The sequence below is a fragment of the Mus caroli genome, unplaced genomic scaffold, assembly GCF_978045245.1.
Source record: "Mus caroli unplaced genomic scaffold, Mus_caroli_1 scaffold_2, whole genome shotgun sequence".
Taxonomy (NCBI): domain Eukaryota; kingdom Metazoa; phylum Chordata; class Mammalia; order Rodentia; family Muridae; genus Mus; species Mus caroli.
In genome coordinates, this window is record NW_028227257.1 from 24,718,245 (window position 1) to 24,726,370 (window position 8,126).

The following is an 8,126-nucleotide window of genomic DNA, read 5'->3' on the forward strand; positions in this document are numbered from 1 at the left end:
TGTGATCATAAAAAGATATTTTATTTCTTTCTAAATAAACAAATCTTTAAAGATGTATTTATTTTATTTCTATAAGTAAACTGTAGCTATCTTCAGACACACCAGAAGAGGGTATCAGATCTCATTACAGATGGTTGTGAGCCACCATGTGATTGTTGGGAAAGGACCTCTGGAAGAACAGCCAGTGCTCTTAACTGTGGCCTCCCTTCCCCCAGCCTGGAACCTGCTTGCTCAAGGGTGGAGCTTCCTGCTCATTCGTCCTGCCACGCCTACTGCTGGACCCTGCCTTTGCTGCCTAGAGGCACACACGTGTTCATCCTGCTACTGGACCCTGAGTTACTTGGCGGGATATTGGGTTCCCTCCCCCTTCCTTTATAACTGAGTGTCTGAAAATAGTAAAATTGAGCTTTGATCAGGATGTTGTCTTGGCTCCATTCTTTCTTTCGCCCCGTCTAGATTCCTCTCTTTTCAGTTCGAACTGCCATTCTCAGTTGAACCGTTCATGTTGTGGACTGCGGGCAGGCCGCAACAGTTGGCGCCAGAACTGGGACCTGAAGAATGGCAGAGGGATGCTAAGAGAAACGACTGCTGTGTGGAGCTCCACAAGAAAGGAAAGGATCTTCGTATCGGAGCATCGGAGCAACGGACAGGTACACATGCTAGTGCTAGCCTAAAATTTCAGTTTTGTAAAGTGTTGCTGAGGATGCGGTAGGATACGAATCAAGTTTGAATCAGTGCTAACCCAACACTGTTTCTGCTTGGGGTCAGCAGCTCATTAATCGGAACTAGATACGGAGACAGGCGGTGTGCCGCAGTTGGAAGAAGGAAGGGTTTAAAGTCATGGATCAGGCGGTTGTTTTTAGTTTTCAGGAGTTGTTTCAGGCAGAGGAGTAAGGCTTGAAGTACAATTAGTAAGGAATTTTTTAGATAAGATAGATAGCTGTTGTCCATGGTTCAAGGAAGAAGAAACGATAGATTGTGGAACCTGGGAGAAAGTTGGTGAGGCCCTGAATATCGCTCAGACAGATAATTTTACCCTAGGTCTCTGGGCGCTTGTAAATGATGCTATAAAAGATGCAACTTTTCCAGGGCTAAATTGCCCTCAGGCGGAGCTTGTGGTATCTCAGGAGGAGTGCCTATCAGAGAAGGCCTCCTCAGAAAAAGATCTTCTTAACTCAAAAATTGATAAATGTGGAAACTCTGATGATGGACTGAATTTTAACAAAAATCACTCAGATAGAGGAATTGCCCATTACCTTAATGAGAATTGGTCCTCTTGCGAATCTCCCGCTTCACCTATAGTCACCACTTCGGGAGGTGCTACTCATAGGGACACACGGCTAAGCGAGTTAGAGTTTGAGATTAAGCTTCAGAGGCTGAGTCTCTTAAGATATTTCTAGTTTAGATAATGATTAATGTGGTTCCTATCCTAAATAGTAAAATTTAAGATAAGATATAAAGCAATGCCTCTTTATTAAAGCGTTAAAGCTTGCTTTAATAGGTATTCATAGGTATTAATTGATATCCAAACTTCGTAATATGATAGTAATGCTTCTAATATTGATTTTAACAGTGATAAATTGTTTTAAACATAGGTTTTGCTTTCCCAAAGTTGTAGATATTATCCTAACCTTGCACAAAAACTTAAAAATTATGGTTAAAACTGCCATTGTTCCATTGACTGCAGCTTGCAGTTTGATTGCAAATTTAAGATTAATGCTCAGATTAAAAAGTATTTTACCTTTGAGTCAATACAGGGCTCTGGGCAGCCCCAGAGCGGCTTGTGGCCCTTTCTTTTGTTTTGCAAACAATGCCTAAAAAAGTTTTTCCCTGTGTTCAAGAAAATTTCTTTTTAACAGTGTTACAGATCTATTCAGATGTTTAAAATAATGCTTAAATTCAAAGATTTTTGCTTCTAGTAAACTGGTAATCACTAGAAAATTTTGCCTCTACGTATGGCTAATATAGCTTTACATTATGTAAGAAAAATGTTTATTGTTTCTGCTTCTTTACAAGAAGCCAAAAGTTTTAATCTTTCAGTATATATTGTTTCCTAAGTGGAAAGTATTTTATTAACTAATGCCTCTCAAGGGAAGTTTACCTTAAATCCTTGCTCTCACCCAAAAGATTCAGAGACTGTATATTCAGACTTAGTAAAATTAGTCATTTAATAGAGTCATAATGATTTTTCACTCTTCTTCAGTGTGACCAGCCATTCTAACTCAATCTTAGACTGGTCTAATATTCAGTTCAATTATTAGAGATTCCTATATTCTAAATTACCTAGCAAAGTTAATTCAGAGCATTTCCCCCAAGGTCACCAAAGGCTCATCTTGCCTTCACCTTATTTGTCCTAAACTTTTTGCAAACTGACATTAAAGGTCAGTCTGCAGCGGAACGGCACTGGCACCCAGTTACTTCTAATTCTTATGCATTGGTAAAATGGAAGAACGCCCTGACTAATAAATGGAAGGGTCCAGATCCAGTTCTAATCTGGGGAAGAGGCTCGGTTTGTGTTTTTTCACGAGATGAAGATGGAGCACGGTGGCTACCAGAGAGATTAATTCGTCAGGTAAACACAGATTCTGTCTCTTCTCGTAAGTATCATTCTAAAGACTAAAATTCCTCTTGTGCTTAGAATTCAGCTGGGAGTGGAAGCTCCCAGAAACTGTTTTCCTCTGAGCCAATTCCCCTACAGGAGGCCGGAGATTAGCTTTAGTTTTACAATTTGCATCTAAATAAAGTACCTTGACTTCTCCAAACAGAAAATTTACAGTGCTACTCTCTCATTGTTTAGATTTCTTCCTTTTCTCAAGCAGGTCAATCTACATTCTCCAGTTCTCTGCCCCTAAGAGCAAACAGGTGGTACTGCTAATCTCCCTTCCAAGGACATCCCAGCATGTGGTTTTCAGTCTAAGATAAGATTTAGATTTACCAGGAGAGCTAGGGAAGTAAAAATTTCATATATTTACAGAGATTAGTTCTTATTTTGATAGAGATGGGCTTAGTCCCTTAGCTGGCCTCTGGCTTTTCACCCTTGCTGTTACTGCAAGGTGTCCTTAGTTCCTCAGGCTATTGGGAATAACAGGGATGAAGAGGAAAGACTTTCAGCTCCTATTTTAACCAAAATTAATGGTGTTAATACTGACATAATTTTTGTCTAGGCCTTGCTAAATCTGAGGTTGACAAGTCTCATATAGAGACCGCGCATAACTCAGAACTGCAATACTGATTCATAATCATATGAATACAGTATGGGTACCGCTTGGCGCAGGAGATTACTGCGGAGGGAAGGTCCAGCTTGACCGTTTCTGAGTTCCCTGTGCGACACACCTGATTTGAAAGAGGTTGGTATCTGACTCCAGCTAAAAACCAAAAATACTTAAGGCTCTGCCTCCCCTCCCCAAAAGATACCAAGAGCCACAGATGTGAGTTGTTATAATGCTCACGGGAGGAATCAGGTCAATGTCCACCCAAGTCAAGGTTAAAGGCCCACTCATCCACGGATAAAAAAAAAAAATCATTTGATCACCTCTGTTAAGCATTGCCTATTTAAACTTAATTAATAGGGGGGAGAGAGGTTGGAGACCTTACTGTCGTAAGGGCAAGCCCTTCACTGCCTCCCACCCAAATAAAAAAGCCAACTGGCCTTGTACTAAAGAGCTGGTCTTACCCCTTCTCACTGTTTCCCCTGCCTGTCACCCAAAATTGCGGAGGATTATCAGCTCAGTGTTATTCTAAATTTGTTTAGTTAAACTCAGCCAGGGTTCCAACGCCCTACTTAAATTGCAAACAGGTAGCTACCTATTCAGCACTAATTAGCATTATAAAGTCAGAGCCTATTCTGTTAGTGGTTTACTAGGATAATAAAGACAGTCTTAGCCAAATACAGTTTACCATTAGAAAAGTTAGGGAATCCCACGGAAACAGGTTTTTTCTTTAGCCCTAAGAACTCAGGCAGAACTATTGAACATAAATAATTTTTCTGCCTCAGGCCAGCCTCTTTTTTTGTTTGTTTGTTTTGTTAACTAATGGGAGGAGATGTGGCCTCCCTTCCCCCAGCCTGGAACCTGCTTGCTCAAGGGTGGAGCTACCTGCTCATTCGTCCTGCCACACCTACTGCTGGAACCTGCCTTTGCTGCCTGGAGGCACACACGTGTTCGTCCTGCTACTGGACCCTGAGTTACTTGGCGGGATATTGGGTTCCCTCCCCCTTCCTTTATAACTGAGTGTCTGGAAATAGTAAAATTGAGCTTTGATCAGGATGTTGTCTTGGCTCCATTCTTTCTTTTGCCCCGTCTAGATTCCTCTCTTTTCAGTTCGAACTGCCATTCTCAGTTGAACCGTTCGTGTTGTGGACTGCGGGCAGGCCGCAACATTCTTGGATACATAGTCACAATCAGAATTGCTGAAGCATGTGGTAATTCTATTAAAACTTTTTTATTTTTTTTGGAGGAATAGCCTTACTGTTTCTATAGTGGATACAGTATTTCATCTTCCTACAAATAACACACAAGGATTCCCATAGCTTTGCTAGCGAGCACTTGTTTAGTTTATGGGTCTTTTTGGTTTTATTTTCTTAGTAACCATTCTAATGAGTGTAAGTAGAATCTCACTGTGGTTTATTAGAAATCTTCTAAGAAACTAAAACATCAAGTAGCCCTTGATACCTCCGCCAACTATTTACAGCAGTGCAATTCTACTAAATTCTAGACAAGTCAGGGCAGACGGTGGTGGGGATGGCTTTAATCTCAGCACTTAGGAGGCAGAAGGCAGGCAAATCTCTGAGTTTGAGGCCAACCTGGTCTACAGAGTGAGTGCCAGGGATACACAGAGAAACCTTGCCTGGATAACAAACAAACAAACAACATTTCAGGGGCATAGTTTTTTTTTTAAAGACTTATTTTACTTAGTCTCCATGCACAGATATGTGCAATACATACTGCCTACAGTAAAGGTTGTGATAGAGTAATAGAAGAAAGGATTTTTACCCACTCCTAAGAAATAAAAGTTTCCTTTGACTTCTGCGCACTCATCTTGACCTCTATCAGTAATGCTGCTATGAACCTGGGTATACAAATATTTCTTTACCATCCTGCTTGAGTATACATATAGCATGTACTCACACCCACACACTCAATGGGTGAATCAATGTAAAAATGTTTCAAAATATGTCAAGGTGAGAAGACTGGAGGATCTTGAGTTTGAGGCTAGCCTAGGATACATAGTAAAACCCTATATCAATCAACAAAACTAAGCAAGCAAAAATAATTCCTATTCATGTATTTCTCTCAAGAGAAGCCCCACCCATGACAGGCACTGTAGTACATATGTTCAATGCCAGCACTCTAGGAGCAGAGGCAGGTGGATCCCTGAATTCAAGGCCAGCCGTGTCTACAGAGCAAGTTCCAGGATATCCAAGGCTACACAGAGAAACTCTCTTGAAGAAACGAAACCCAAAAAGATAACCCCACCACCCATGACTTCTTGAAAGGATCCTCACTCTGATTTTATCTTCTGTTTAGATCAACTCAAAGATAAATTTCATCCTGGAGTTACAAGATGTATTCCATTAATATTTCAGTGGCTGTCCTCCCTTCCTCACCAACATTAACTTTTAAAGGCTCCATCAATAAAGTACACACAGAATGGGGTAAATAGGCCTACATGTCTACATGCAGTAAAATCGTTACTTTAGGTTATCCATGAGTTAAACATCACCCATAAGGTGTGTGGCCTTGCTTACTAAACAAAAAGACGGGGATCCATGAGATCTTATTTAATTTGTATCACATCATTTTTATTATTATTATTATTATTATTATTATTATCATTATCATTAATTGGGGCCCCAGTGTGGCAGTGTGCTTGCTCTCAGAGGACAACTCTTTGGAGTCAGTTCCAGGACTGACCTCAGGTGATCAGTTTGACCAGTGTCTTAGTCACTCACTGTTCTATTGCTGTGAAGAGACACCACGACCAAGGCAACCATTACAAGAGAAAGCATTTAACGGAGGCTTGCTTACAGTTTCAAAGGTTTAGTCCACTACCATCATGGCAGGGACCACGGCAGCATTTAGGCAGGTGCTGGAGCAGATGGTGAGAGGAGTGGGGATCGGGGTCGGGAGGGGGAAGAGAAAGAGAGAGAGAGAGAGAGAGAGAGAGAGAGAGAGAGAGAGAGAGAGAGAGAGAGAGAGGAAAGGAAGGAACTGTACCATCTAACATGGCCTTTTGAAACCCAGACCCACCCCAGGACACATTTCTTCCAACAAGGCCACAACTCCTAATTCTTGTAAAGAGTAGTTGGTTGGTTCCACGCTGAAAAAAATTTTTTTTCACAGATGTGATTATTTGTTAGGTTTACCAACATCTTCCAAATAAGGAGTAGAGGGACAAGAAGACCTTATGAGGACTACTACCACACTTAAGAGTTTCTGTTGCTAATGTGAAAAAACCATGACCAAAGTAAGCAACCTGAGGAGGAAAGGGCTTATTTGCCTGATATTTCCATGTCTTAGTCTGTCTGGAAGTCAGGACAGGAACTCAAACAGTGCAGGAACCTGGAGGCAGGAGCTGATGCAGTGGCCATAGAGGACTGCTACTTACTGGCTTGTTCCTTGTGGCTTGCTCAGCCTGCTTTCTTATAGAACCCAGGACCACCAGCCCAGAGATGACACCACCCACAGTGGGCTGGGCCCTCCCCCATCAATCACAAATTTAGAAAAATGCCCTACAGCCCAATCTTATGGAGGCATTTTCTCAATTGGGGTACCTTCCTCTCAGATGACTGTAGCCTGGGTCAAGTTGATATAAAATTACACAGATATAAAATTACAAACAAGTTGACCCCTTGTCAACTTGATACACAAAACTTTTTAAGACATAACCTTTCCCTTTTGGGGGAGGGTTTAGCTCCAAGATCTCAGATTAATAAACATCACAAATGTAAAACATATTTCCAACTTAGAAGTATCGCAGTCTTTACCAGTTCAAACACTTTAAAAGTTCAGTTCTGTTTCCTATTCTCTATCATGGCACAAGATCAAGGTGAAAGGAGAACCCCATGTGGGAATTTCACATCCACAAGCTCTGCCTCAATATGGGGGAGAGCAGAGATAGACTGACCTGGCAGCCAAGGTGTTGGAGCAGTTCACAGGCCAGACCCCTGTGTTTTCCAAAGCTAGATACATCAGGTCCTTTGGCATCTGGAGAAATGAAGAGATTGCCGTTCACTGCACAGTCCGTGGAGCCAAGGCAGAAGAAATTCTCAGATACTGGAAACTTTGGTTTTTGGATTCAAGAACACATTGACCTGAGTATCAAATATGACCCGAGCATTGACATATACGGACTGGACTTCTATGTGGTGCTGGGTAGGCCAGGTTTCAGCATCGCAGGTAAGAAGCGCAGAACAGGCTACACTGGGGCCAAACACAAAATCAGCAAAGAGGAGGCCATGTGCTGGCTCCAGCAGAGGTATGATGGGATCAACCTTCCTGGCAAATAAATTTTATCCAAAAGGCCAATAAAATTTTCTCAGAACAAACAAACAAAAAAGTCAGTTCTTGTGAAAATCCAAAGATATATATATATTTTTTTAAAGATGTATTTATTTATTTATTATGTATATAGTGTTCTGCCTACATGTATTCCCTGCACACCAGAAGACAGGGCACCAGATCTCATTATAGATGGTTGTGAGCCACCATGTGGTTGCTGGGAATTGAACTCAGGATCTCTGGAAGAGCAGCTAGTGCTCTTAACCTCTGAGCTATCTATCTCTCTCCCAAAGATATATTTTTAAATCCAAAAATCTCTTTTAAAACTTCAAAGTCTTGGAGCTGGCAAGATGGCTTAGCAGGTAAGAGTACTGACTGCTCTCCGAAGGTCCTGAGTTCAAAATCCCAGCAACCACATGGTGGCTCACAACCACCCGTAATGAGATCTGATGCCCTCTTCTGGTGTGTCTGAAGATAGCTACAGTGTACTTATGTATATAATAAATAAATCTTTGGTCTGGAGCGAGCAGCGACTGAGTGAGCAGAGTTGATCAAAGTGAGCAGAGGTCCTAAAATCCAATTCCCAACAACCACATGAAGGCTCACAACCATCTGCACAGCTACAGT

The 8,126-nt window shown here is 41.6% G+C and overlaps 1 pseudogene; it reads left to right on the forward strand.

Moving 5' to 3' along the window:
• The first annotated feature begins 7,031 nt into the window (after positions 1 to 7,031).
• Positions 7,032 to 7,507, forward strand: LOC110310021 (large ribosomal subunit protein uL5 pseudogene; annotated as a pseudogene).
• Positions 7,508 to 8,126: the final 619 nt, after the last annotated feature.